General features: G+C 40.1%; 1 non-coding gene across 1 annotated transcript; it reads left to right on the top strand.

Moving 5' to 3' along the window:
- The first annotated feature begins 5,882 nt into the window (after positions 1-5,882).
- LOC112579745 lies at positions 5,883-5,998 on the top strand. The gene has a single exon (XR_003104081.1). It is a non-coding gene; the product is annotated as a small nucleolar RNA SNORA3/SNORA45 family (small nucleolar RNA).
- The last annotated feature ends 7,912 nt before the right edge of the window (positions 5,999-13,910 follow it).

Below are 13,910 nucleotides of genomic sequence, written 5' to 3'. Positions count from 1 at the left end.
AAAGCCCACACATTTTAGTCAACATAGAAAGACTAAAACTTAGCTTCTAGAATCAGGAACAAGGCAAAGATTCGACATAGTACTGGATATTCTAGCCAATGCAATTAGATAAGAAAAATAAACAAAAGGCATGGAAATTGAAAAAGAAGAAATAAAATTATTTCCATTTCCAGGTGACATGATCTTATATTTAGAATCCTAAGGATGTTACAAAAATACCTGTTTGAACTAATAAATTCAGCAAATTTGCAGAAAACAAAATCAACGTTTACAATCAGTTGCATTTTTAAATAAAAAACACAATGAGGTGTCACCTCACAATGGTCAGAATGGCTATTATTAAAGAAATCTACATATAATAAATGCTGCAGTGGGTGTGGAGAAATGGGAACCTTTGTACACTGCTGATAGGTATGAAAATTGGTTCAGCTACTATGGAAAACAGTATAGCTATTCCTTAAAAAACTAAAAATAGACCTACTATATGATCTGGCAACCCCACTCCTAGATATATACTCAGGAAAAAAAGCTTATAATTCAAAAAGATACATGCATCCCAAAGTTTATAGCCACATTATTTATAGTCAAGACATGGAAACAAGAGATAATTGGATTAAGAAGATGTGGTACATATACAATGGACTATTCAGATCAGATCAGATCAGTCGCTCAGTCATGTCCGACTCTTTGCGACCACATGAATCACAGCACGCCAGGCCTCCCTGTCCATCACCAATTCCCAGAGTTCACTGAGACTCACGTCCATCGAGTCAGTGATGCCATCCAGCCATCTCATCCTCTGTCGTCCCCTTCTCCTCTTGCCCCCAATCCCTCCCAACATCAGAGTCTTTTCCAATGAGTCAACTCTTCGCATGAGGTGGCCAAAGTACTGGAGTTTCAGCTTTAGCATCATTCCTTCCAAAGAACACCCAGGGCTGATCTCCTTTAGGATGGACTGGTTGGATCTCCTTGCAGTCCAAGGGACTCTCAAGAGTCTTCTCCAACACCACAGTTCAAAAGCATCAATTCTTGGGCGCTCAGCCTTCTTCACAGTCCAACTCTCACATCCATACATGACCACAAGAAAAACCATAGCCTTGACTAGACAAATCTTTGTTGGCAAAGTAATGTCTCTGCTTTTCAATATGCTATCTAGGTTGGTCATAACTTTCCTTCCAAGGAGTAAGCGTCTTTTAATTTCACGGCTGCAGTCACCATCTGTAGTGATTTTGGAGCCTAGGAAAATAGAGTCAGACACTGTTTCCACTGTTTCCCCATCTATTTCCCATGAAGTGATGGGACCGGATGCCATGATCTTTGTTTTCTGCATGTTGAGCTTTAAGCCAACTTTTTCACTCTCCACTTTCACTTTCATCAAGAGGCTTTTGAGTTCCTCTTCACTTTCTGCCATAAGGGTGGTGTCATCTGCATATCTGAGGTTATTGATATTTCTCCTGGCAATCTTGATTCCAGCTTGCATTTCTTCCAGCCCAGCGTTTCTCATGATGTACTCTGCATATAAGTTAAATAAACAGGGTGACAATATACAGCCTTGATGTACTCCTTTTCCTATTTGGAACCAGTCTGTTGTTCCATGTCCAGTTCTAACTGTTGCTTCCTGACCTGCATACAGGTTTCTCAAGAGGCAGATCAGGTGGTCTGATATTCCCATCTCTTTCAGAATTTTCCATAGTTTATTGTGATCCACACAGTCAAAGGCTTTGGCATAGTCAATAAAGCAGAAATAGATGCTTTTCTGGAACTCTCTTGCTTTTTCCATGATCCAGCGGATGTTGGCAATTTGATCTCTGGTTCCTCTGCCTTTTCTAAAACCAGCTTGAACATCAGGAAGTTTACGGTTCACATATTGCTGAAGCCTGGCTTGGAGAATTTTGAACATTACTTTACTAGCGTGTGAGATGAGTGCAATTGTGCAGTAGTTTGAGAGTTCTTGGGCATTGCCTTTCTTTGGGATTGGAATGAAAACTGACCTTTTCCAGTCCTGTGGCAACTGCTGAGTTTTCCAAATTTGCTGGCATATTGAGTGCAGCACTTTCACAGCATCATCTTTCAGGATTTGGAATAGCTCAACTGGAATTCCATCACCTCCACTAGCTTTGTTTGTAGTGATGCTTTCTAAGACCCACTTGACTTCACATTCCAGGCTGTCTGGCTCTAGGTGAGTGATCACAGCATCGTGATTATCTGGGTCGTGAAGATCTTTTTTGTACAGTTCTTCTGTGTATTCTTGCCATCTCTTCTTAATATCTTCTGCTTCTGTTAGGTCCATACCATTTCTGTCCTTTATCGAGCCCATCTTTGCATGAAATATTCCTTTGGTATCTCTGATTTTCTTGAAGAGATCCCTAGTCTTTCCCATTCTGTTGTTTTCCTCTATTTCTTTGCATTGATCACTGAAGAAGGCTTTCTTATCTCTTCTTGCTATTCTTTGGAACTCTGCATTCAGATGTTTATATCTTTCCTTTTCTCTTTTGCTTTTCACTTCTCTTCTTTTCACAGCTATTTGTAAGGCCTCCCCAGACAGCAATTTTGCCCTTTTGCATTTCTTTTCCATGGGGATGGTCTTCATCCCTGTCTCTGGTACAATGTCACGAACCTCATTCCATAGTTCATCAGGCACTCTATCTATCAGATCTAGGCCCTTAAATCTATTTTTCACTTCCACTGTATAATCATAAGGTATTTGATTTAGGTCATACCTGAATAGTCTAGTGGTTTTCCCTACTTTCTTCAATTTCTGTCTGAATTTGGCAATAAGGAGTTCATGGTCTGAGCCACAGTCAGCTCCTGGTCTTGTTTTTGCTGACTGTATGGAGCTTCTCCATCTTTGGCTGCAAAGAATATAATCAATCTGATTTTGGTGTTGACCATTTGGTGATGTCCATGTATAGAGTCTTCTCTTGTGTTGTTAGAAGAGGGTGTTTGTTATGACCAGTGCATTTTCTTGGCAAAACTCTATTAGTCTTTGCCCTGCTTCATTCCGTATTTCAAGGCCAAACTTGTCTGTTACTCCAGGTGTTTCTTGACTTCCTACTTTTGTATTCCAGTCCCCTATAATGAAAAGGATATCTTTTTTGGGTGTTATTTCTAAAAGGTCTTGTAGGTCTTCATAGAACCGTTCAACTTCAGCTTCTTCAGCCTTACTGGTTGGGGCATAGACTTGGATTACTGTGATATTGAATGGTTTGCCTTGGAAACAAACAGAGATCATTCTGTCGTTTTTGAGATTGTATCCAAGTACTGCATTTCAGACTCTTTTGTTGACCATGATGGCTACTCCATTTCTTCTGAGGGATTCCTGCCCGCAGTAGTAGATATAATGGTCATCTGAGTTAAATTCACCCATTCCAGACCATTTCATTTCACTGATTCCTAGAATGTCAACATTCATTCTTGCCATCTCTTGTTTGATCACTTCCAATTTGCCTTGATTCATGGACCTGACATTCCAGGTTCCTATGCAATATTGCTCTTTACAGCATCAGACCTTGCTTCTATCACCAGTCACATCCACAGCTGGGTGTTCTTTTTGCTTTGGCTCCATCCCTTCATTGTTTCTGGAGTTATTTCTCCACTGATCTCCAGTAGCATATTGGGCACCTACTGACCTGGGGAGTTTCTCTTTCAGTATCCTATCATTTTGCCTTTTCATACTGTTCATGGAGTTCTCAAGGCAAGAATACTGAAGTGGTTTGCCATTCCCTTCTCCAGTGGACCACATTCTGTCAGATCTCTCCACCATGACCCGCCCGTCTTGGGTTGCCCCACGGGCATGTCTTAGTTTCATTGAGTTAGACAAGGCTGTGGTCCTTGTGTGATTAGATTGACTAGTTTTCTGTGAGTATGGTTTCAGTGTGTTTGCCCTCTGATGCCCTCTTGCAACACCTACTGTCTTACTTGTTTCTCTTACCTTGGGTGTGGGGTATCTCTTCACGGCTGCTCCAGCAAAGCGCAGCCATTGCTCCTTACCTTGAATGAGGGATATCTCCTCACCGCTGCCCTTCCTGACCTTCAACGTGGGATAGCTACTCTAGGCCCTGTTACTCAGCCGTAAAAATGGAATGAAATAATGCCATTTGCAATAGCATTGATAAACCTAGAGAATACTATACTTAGTGAAGTAAGTCAGGCAGAGAAGGACAAATACTCTGTGATTTCACTTAAATATGGAATCTAAAATATAATATAAATAAATTTGTATACAAAACAGAAACAGACAGAAAACAAAACTTATGGTTACCAAAGGGGAGAGGGAGGAAGGGAAGAAGGGAAAAATTAGGAGTGTGGGATTAACAGATAAAAACCACTATATAGAAATAGATAGGCAACAAGACTTTATTGTATAGCACAGAGAATTATATTCTACATCTTGTAATAAACTATAGGGAATATAATCAGAAAAAAATAACTGAATCACTATGCTGCACATGTGAAACTTACACAGTATTGTACATCAACTGTACTTTGATTTAAAAAAATTCATTTGCATTTTTATATACTTACAATGACCAACCTGAAAAAGAAATTAAGAAGGCAGTCCTATTTACTATGCCTCAAAAAGGATAAAATATTTTGGAATAAACTTAATGAAGTAGATTATAGACTTGTACACTAAATGATACAAAAAATACTTTTAAAATCAAAGAGGTTACAAATAAATGGAAAGACATTCACATACTTGTAGAGTGGAAGACTTAATATTATCAGAATGTTCATACATACCAAATAAAGCAATCTACAGACTCAATGCAATACTTATAAAAATTCCAGTGGGTTTTTTTTGTGTGTGAAAATAGAAAAAAATTCTAAAATTCATATGAACTCTCAAAGGAACCTGAATATCCAAAACAATCTTGAAGAAGAACAAAGTTGGAAGACTCAGACTTCCTGATTTCAAAATGATACTACAAAGTAACAGTGATTAAGGCAGTGTTCTTGTTGTTTAGTCAGGCAGTCTTCTGCAACTCTTTGTAACCCGTTGGACTGTGGCCTGCCAGGCTCCTCTGCCCATGGGATTTTCCAGGCAAGAATACTGGAATGTGTTGCCATTTCCTTCTCCAGGGGATCTTCACTACCCAGGGATTGAACCCACGTTTCCTGCATCTCCTACATTTCCTGCATTGGCAGGTGGATTCTTTATCACTGAACCGCCTAGGAAGCCCAAGTAATGTGATATGGTACAGGCATAAAGATAGATATATAGGCCAATGGAACAGGATAGCGAGTATAGAAATAACCCCTTGCATATATGGTCAAATAATTTTTTAACAAGGGTGCTAAGCCTAATCAATGGGGAAAGAACAGTCTTTTCAACAAATGGTGTCAGGAAAACTGGGTATGCACATACAACACAATGAAGCTGGACCCTTACCTTATACTGTATATAAGAATTCACTCAAAATTTATGAAATAACTAAACAGAAGACCTAATACTGCTAAACTTGTAGAAGAAAACATAGGGGAAAGTCTTTAAGACAATAGATTTGTCAATGACTTCTTTGATATGACATCAAAAGCACAAGTAACAAAATAAACACAAATGGGACTATACCATGAACTCAAAAACTTTTGCATGTCAAAGGGAAAAATGCATGAAAAGACAGCCTACAGAATGGGATAAAATAATTTTAAATTGTACATCTGGCAAAGCTTAATATCCACAATATATAACGAAGAGCTACAACTCAACAACAGTAATACAACAACCTGATTGAAACAATGGGCAAAGGATTGAGGCTGGAGTCAATTCTAGTGGAATTCTCAAGGCAAGAATGCTGGAGTGGGTAGCCATTCCCTTCTCCAGGGGATTTTCCTGACCCACGGATCAAATCCAGGTCTCCTGCATTGCAGGTAGATTCTTTACCATCTGAGCCACCTGGGTATCAGCTATTGATTTAGGGTGCTAGAGTCCTTGAAGAGTAACTGCTGACCTTATTCACTGGCTGTGGCGTAGTCAGTCACCAGGCTAGTGACATGCAACAGAGGAAAAAACTGAGCAAAGGAATCGATTAGATTTTCTCCAAAGAATATATACAAATGGCCAATAAGCATATGAAAAGATGTTCATCATCACTGATCATTAGGGAAAAGTAAATCAAAACCAAAATAAGACATCACTTCATGCCTATCAGAAGGGCCACAATCAAAACAATGTTGGTGAGAATGCAGAGAAGTTGGGACTCTTGTGCACTGTTAGCGGGAATGTAAAATGGTGCCGTTATTGTGGAAAAAAGTATGGAGCTTACACAGAAAGTTAAAAATAAAATTACCATGTAACCCACTGATTCTGCTTCTAGGTATATTCAGAAGAACTAAAATCAGGATCTCAAAGAGTTATGTGCACTCCCATGTTCATTGCAGCAAGATTCACAATAACCAAGATATGGAAACAACCCAAATGCCCACTGAAAAATGAATGAATGTATGAAGAAAATGAGGTATATACATGTAATGGAACATAATGGAAGTCTTAGGGAAAAAAGGAAACCCTGTCACATGTTATAACATGATGACCCTCAAGGAAATTATGCTAAGCAAAATAAGTCAGTCACAAAAGGACAAACAGTGTTATGATTCCGCTAATATGAAGCATCTAAAGTAGTTAAAATCATAGAAACAAGAAGTACAAACGTGGTTATCAATGTGGGGAAGGGCAACAAGTATTGAGTGGGTGTGGAGTTTTGATGCTGCAAGACAAAAGTTCTAGAGACCTGTTGGAGAGCAATGTGAATATACTTAACGCTACTGAAATGAGCATTAAAAGTAGTTAAGGTGGTAAATTTAATATTATGTGTTTTTTACACGATGTGTGTTCTTTCCATATTATAGCAAATAAACATCAGTGTTGAAATCCAAAGCAGTTCATTTCTTTGCTCAACATGTTAAAATGAAACAGCCACAGTTGCACAGTAGCTGTTAGTGTCTTGAATTCTTAATTTTCTTTCATAATGAGTCAACATTAGGAGGCATATTGTTGTTTTTTTAAAAAAAACTCTGACTGTTCTGTTAGTAAGCAGCACGTGAATTGGCTCCAGGTATAAGTCTTGCTGCGCACATAGCTGCTGTCCTAATGGGAGTAATCCCAACGCTCCTTTCCATTCTACACCCTAGCACACAAAATAACTTATATGAAAATTCTTCCTCTACAGCATGAGTTTTCAGTGACAACCAGAAGCAAAAAATCAAGTGCTTCAGCTTCTTATAAATGCTGCACAGATGCCAAGAGCTTATTTATACCCTACATATCAATCACTTCAACCTATTGTCAAGCAAAATGTAGTCTAGCACACACCTTTCAATCCACATCCTATGTTATTGACGTTGTGTTTGCACAACAGTATCATTTGATAAAGGAATTTTACCAGCAGTTCCTTCTGATTTAGCAGTAACCATATTTGTCATTAACTTGTGGTTGGCTTTGTGGTTTGACATGTACCTTTTTCCATTATCAGGAGTGCAATGCTGAATGATACCTTAGTAATTCTAATCTTTCTTTTGGCTTTACTGATAGAACTCATCAAGTTTGTACTAGAAGGAAATCTTTTGTGCCTGCTCTGAAAAAAAAAAAGTAGATTGCTTTAGCAGAGAGGTTATGGTGCTTTCTCTGACAATTACATAAAATCTTTGATGGCTTTAGTCCTCTGCATTAGATGAGACTTTTTTTAGCAGGTGATAGAAATCAACATCAAACTAACCTAAGAAGGGGTACGATGAAATACATTTCATTTCAACTCTATGAAATATAAGTACAAAATATTTACATGTTTTTCTTTGAGAACTACCCAAATACCTCCTGACTCCTTGATAAACTATTGTGGTCACACTCTGAGGGTTAGTGCTTTCTTCTAAAAGGGTATTTTCTTTTCTAAAAAAAAAATTTTTTTAATTTATTTATTTTTAATTGGAGGATGATTGCTTTACAGTATTCAGGATGATTGCAATACAGTATTGCTTTTCAGTATTTACAGTATGATGTGATGGCTTCTGCCACACATCAACATGAATCACTCATAGGTATACATATGTCCTCTCCCTCCTAAACCACCCTCCCACCTCCAACTCCATCCCATTCCCCTAGGCTGTCACAGAGTACTTGTTTTCCAGGCCACAGGACTGGAAAATGTCAGTTTCCATTCCAATCCCAAAGACAAGCAATGTCAAAGAATGTTCAAACTACTGCACAATTGCACTCATTTCACATGCTAGCAGGGTAATATTCAAAATCCTTTAAGCTAGGCTTCAACAGTATGTGCACCAAGAACTTCCAGATGTACAAGCTGGAGCAAGAAGAGGCAGAGGAACCAAAGATCAAATTGCCAACATCCGTTGGATGATAGAAAAAGCAAGAGAATTCCAGAAAAAACATCTACTTCTGCTTCACTGAGTATGCTAAAGCCTTTGACTGTGTGGATCATAACAAACTATGGAAAATTCTTAAAGAGATGGGAATACCAGACCTTCTGTATGCAGGTCAAGAAGCAACAGTTAGAACCAGACATGGAACAATGAATTGGTTCCAAACTGGCAAAGGAGTACATCAAGGCTGTATATCATCACCCTACTTATTTCACTTATAATGGAGAGTACATCATGCAAAATGCCAGGCTGGATGAAGTTCAACCTGGAATCAAGATTGCTGGGACAAATATCAATAACCTCAGATATGGAGATGACACCACCCTAATGGCAGAAAGTGACGAGGAACTAAAGAGCCTCTTGATGAAAGTGAAAGAGAAGAGTGACAAAGCTGGCTTAAAACTCAACATTCAAAAAACTAAGATCATATATATGCGTTAGTATACTGTATTGGTGTTTTTCTTTCTGGCTTACTTCACTCTGTGTAATGTTGATGTATGGCAAAACCAATACAATATTGTAAAGTGAAAAAAAAAACAAAAACTAAGATCATGGCATCTGGTCCCTTCACTTCACTTCAAACAGATGGGGAAAAAATGAAAACAGTGACAGATTTTATTTTCTTGGGCTCCAAAATCATTGTGGACAGTGACTGTAGCCTTGCAATTAAAAGATGCTTGCTCCTTGGAAGAAAAGCTATAACAAACCTAGACAGCATATTAAAAAGCAGAGACATCACTTTGCCAACAAAGGTCTGTATTGTCATAGCTATGGTTTTTTTTCAGTAGTTATGTACGGATGTGAGAGTTGGACCATAATAATGCTGAGTGCCGCAGAACTGATGTTTTCAAATTGTGGTGCTGGAGAAGACTCTTGACAGTCCCTTGAACAGCAAGGACATCAAACCAGTCAGTGCTAAAGGAAATAAATCCTGAATATTTATTGGAATAACTGATGCTGAAACTGAAGCTCCAATACTTTGGCCACCTGATGCAAAGAGCTGACTCATTAGAAAAGACCCTGATGCTGGGAAAGATTGAGGACAAAAGCAGAAACAGACAACAGAGGGTGAGATGGTTGGATGGCATCACGGATTCAATGGACCTGAGTTTGAGCAAACTCTGAGAGATAGTGAAGGACAGGGAAGCCTGGCGTACTGCAGTCAGTCTATGGGGTTTCAAAGAGTCGGACATGGCTGAGCAACTGAACAATACCAACCAGTTTGAACTCCCTGAGTCATACAGCAAATTCCCACTGACTATCTATTTTACACACGCTAAGGTATATGTTTCCATGCTACTCTGTTTGTCTCACCCTCTCATTCCCCCGCTATTTCCACAAGTCCATTCTCTGTGTCTGCAAGAATATTTTCAAAGTCAGCTCCTCCAAGAGCCTGGGTACCACAACTACCTCTGAAGCTTATAAAAGACGTTGATTGACATGTCCAACTTCTGGCCAGCCAAATAAGACCTTCCTTGTGTGATGCTCAGAAATCTCTATTTTAAATGGTCTTCCAGTGTAACTCTAACATACCCATCCTGGCATCTTGCAGTAAGATCAATTTAGGAATCATATTCTACAGTATTCTCTCTCTACTCTATTTCCTGAGGTCAAGCAGCTTACACTTGTCCATTTTCCCTGTTTATATCCCTCCTCAGTTCTCATCGGAGAAGGCAATGGCACCCCACTCCAGTACTCTTGCCTGGAAAAATCCCATGGATGGAGGAGCCTGGAAGGCTGCAGTCCATGGGATTGCTAAGATCGGACACGACTGAATGACTTCACTCACTTTTCACTTTCATGCATTGGAGAAGGAAATGGCAACCCACTCCAGTGTTTTGCCTGGAGAATCCCAGGGACAGGGAAGCCTGGTGGGCTGCTGTCTATGGGGTCACACAGAGTCGGACATGACTGAAGCAACTTAGCAGCAGAAGCAGCAGCAGTTCTCATCTAAACCCATCACATACCTGAGTCCTCACCACGGGATACTATGGGAAACAGCTCCCAAGACAGGGAACTCATAATCCTTGTGGAAGTTTCATCAGCAGGTAGGACAAGGAAAAGCAGCCTTCATGGGACCTGATTACCAGCAGTTTGTCTCTATCCTCACCTGCTCTGGATCCAATAAAGCTCAGTGTCTACATCTCCACTTCTACTCTACTTCATGAAAAAAGGAATTTCAGTGCTCAAGGAAGGTCACTCCACTTACGGCATAGAAGTTACCCTAGGAATAGGGGAGGCACGATGAGGGATGAAATAAAAATGCTCTGAAATGCAGGTGAGTATGTTTCTTGTCTCTTCTATTTATCTCTGTCTCCATTATCTGGGTCTTGGATGTATTACACAATATGTCCTTCCTGCAAAGTATGACCTGGGCAGAGAAATAAGTGTGTGGCTCTTTTTAAGGATTTGGCCAGCATATATTGAGATGCAAGCCGAGGGCAAAGCAGTGAATGATCAGTGCTGCTTATATTCTCTTGAGTAATTCAGCTCTGATCCCCAGGCTGCATATCCCACTAAGCCAAATGAGAGCTCTGTGATTGAAAAGACCTGCCCTACTCAGAAACTTATTTGGTATCAGGCCATTGTCACTTAGTTATACACTGTAGGGAGGGGGCAGGTGGTGTTTCAGTATTCCATACTTGAAGCAGTTGAAAGTATTCATTCCACTTGCAAAGAGCACTTTCTCTAAGGAGAATGGAAATAAATAAATAGGTTCTGCCTTTCTGCAGATCTGCTGCTAGTTTAGGAGTCAACAAATGAATGGCTACCAGCCAAACCCAGACTGCAGCCTGCCTTTATGCGGCCTGAGGGGTGGGGCCTAAGTATGGTTTTCACCTTTTTAGGTTTGTAAAAATAAAACAAAGAAGAATATGTGACCAGCAAACCTAAGATAGTTACCATCTGGCCTTTTACAGAAAAATTTGCTGATATTTGGCTTAGAGTCCTTTTAGACTCATGTACCTGGTAACTTCCTGTCTGGCTCTCCTCTTAATTGGACTCTTTCTGGCTGCATCATGAAGACCAACTAAGAGTTGTTTCTGACCGAGTTCATGTACCTGTTCTCGGTTCACCCAGTCCCATTTGTGTTTGGGTAAGTGTTCAACAACCATCTGGAGAAGGCGATGACACCCCACTCCAGTACTCCTGCCTGGAAAATCCCATGGACGGGGGAGCTGCAGTCCACGGGGTCGCTAAGAGTTGGACACGACTGAGCGACTTCACTTTCACTTTTCACTTTCGTGCATTGGAGAAGGAAATGGCAACCCACTCCAGTGTTCTTGCCTGGAGAATCCCAGGGACGGGGGAGCCTGGTGGGCTGCCGTCTATGGGGTCACACAGAGTCAGACACGACTGAAGTGACTTAGCAGCAGCAGTAGCAGTCAACAACCAGCAATTGGAACAAACAAGCCCTGCTTTGTAGCATCTGCCAATTTCTGTGGTGTAAATACTCCCCTCCACAGCTGGTTTCAAGCTGCCAACAGTTTCAAGCTGTAACAATGATGTTACTGAACACAAAGTTGGGGAACAATGCACACAATCAGATCTTGCTAGATGGTAGGAGTTAACTCCTGCAACCACTGCCCAATCTTGAGAAGTGTGAGGCAGCTGGCACAGTGGAAAGAGAATCCTTCTCTGGTTAAATATTCTTAAATTCAAATTAAATCATTACTTCTTAGGATGTTGCTGTTGTACAGTTACTCAGTCATGTCTGACTCTTTGTGACCCCATGGACTGCAGGCTTCCCTGTCCTTCACTATCCCACAGAGTTGGCCCAAACTCATGTCTATTGAGTCTATGATGCCATCCAACCATCTCACCCACTATCACCCCCTTCTCCTCCTGCCCTCAATCTTTCTCAGCATCAGGGTCTTTTCTAATGAGCCAGCTCTTTACATCACATGGCCAAAGTATTGGAGCTTCAGCTTCAGTATCAGTTCTTCCAATAAATATTTAGGGTTGATTTCCTTTAGGATTTTTTTTTTATTTATTTATTTTTAAATTTTATTTTATTTTTAAACTTTACATAACTGTATTAGTTTTGCCAAATATCAAAATGAATCCTCCACAGGTATACATGTGTTCCCCATCCTGAACCCTCCTCCCTCCTCTCTCCCCATTCCATCCCTCTGGGTCGTCCCAGTGCACCAGCCCCAAGCATCCAGTATCGTGCATCGAACCTGGACTGGCAACTCATTTCATACATGATATTTTACATGTTTCAATGCCATTCTCCCAAATCTTCCCACCCTCTCCCTCTCCCACAGAGTCCATAAGACTGTTCTATACATCAGTGTCTCTTTTGCTGTCTCGTACACAGGGTTATTGTTACCATCTTTCTAAATTCCATATATATGCGTTAGTATACTGTATTGGTGTTTTTCTTTCTGGCTTACTTCACTCTGTATAATAGGCTCCAGTTTCATCCACCTCATTAGAACTGATTCAAATGTATTCTTTTTAATGGCTGAATAATACTCCATTGTGTATATGTACCACAGCTTTCTGATCCATTCATCTGCTGATGGACATCTAGGTTGCTTCCATGTCCTGGCTATTATAAACAGTGCTGCGATGAACATTGGGGTACTCGTGTCTCTTTCTCTTCTGGTTTCCTCAGTGTGTATGCCCAGCAGTGGGATTGCTGGATCATAAGGCAATTCTATTTCCAGTTTTTTAAGGAATCTCCACACTGTTCTCCATAATGGCTGTACTAGTTTGCATTCCCACCAACAGTGTAAAAGGGTTCCCTTTTCTCCACACCCTCTCCAGCATTTATTACTTGTAGACTTTTGGATCGCAGCCATTCTGACTGGTGTGAAATGGTACCTCATAGTGGTTTTGATTTGCATTTCTCTGATAATGAGTGATGTTGAGCATCTTTTCATGTGTTTGTTAGCCATCTGTATGTCTTCTTTGGAGAAATGTCTATTTAGTTCTTTGGCCCATTTTTTGATTGGGTCATTTATTTTTCTGGAGTTGAGCTGTAGGAGTTGCTTGTATATTCTCGAGATTAGTTGTTTGTCAGTTGCTTCATTTGCTATTATCTTCTCCCATTCTGAAGGCTGTCTTTTCACCTTGCTAATAGTTTCCTTTGATGTGCAGAAGCTTTTAAGGTTAATTAGGTCCCATTTGTTTATTTTTGCTTTTATTTCCAATATTCTGGGAGGTGGGTCATAGAGGATCCTGCTGTGATGTATGTCAGAGAGTGTTTTGCCTATGTTCTCCTCTAGGAGTTTTATAGTTTCTGGTCTTACGTTTAGATCTTTAATCCATTTTGAGTTTATTTTTGTCTATGGTGTTAGAAAGTGTTCTAGTTTCATTCTTTTACAAGTGGTTGACCAGAGTTCCCAGCACCACTTGTTAAAGAGATTGTCTTTAATCCATTGTATATTCTTGCCTCCTTTGTCAAAGATAAGGTGTCCATATGTGCGTGGATTTATCTCTGGGCTTTCTATTTTGTTCCATTGATCTATATTTCTGTCTTTGTGCCAGTACCAGACTGTCTTGATAACTGTGGCTTTGTAGTAGAG

Source organism: Bubalus bubalis, chromosome 16, assembly GCF_019923935.1.
Source record: "Bubalus bubalis isolate 160015118507 breed Murrah chromosome 16, NDDB_SH_1, whole genome shotgun sequence".
Lineage (NCBI taxonomy): Eukaryota > Metazoa > Chordata > Mammalia > Artiodactyla > Bovidae > Bubalus > Bubalus bubalis.
Note: the sequence above shows the minus strand (reverse complement) of the source record. Positions and strands in the feature narration are given on the sequence as shown.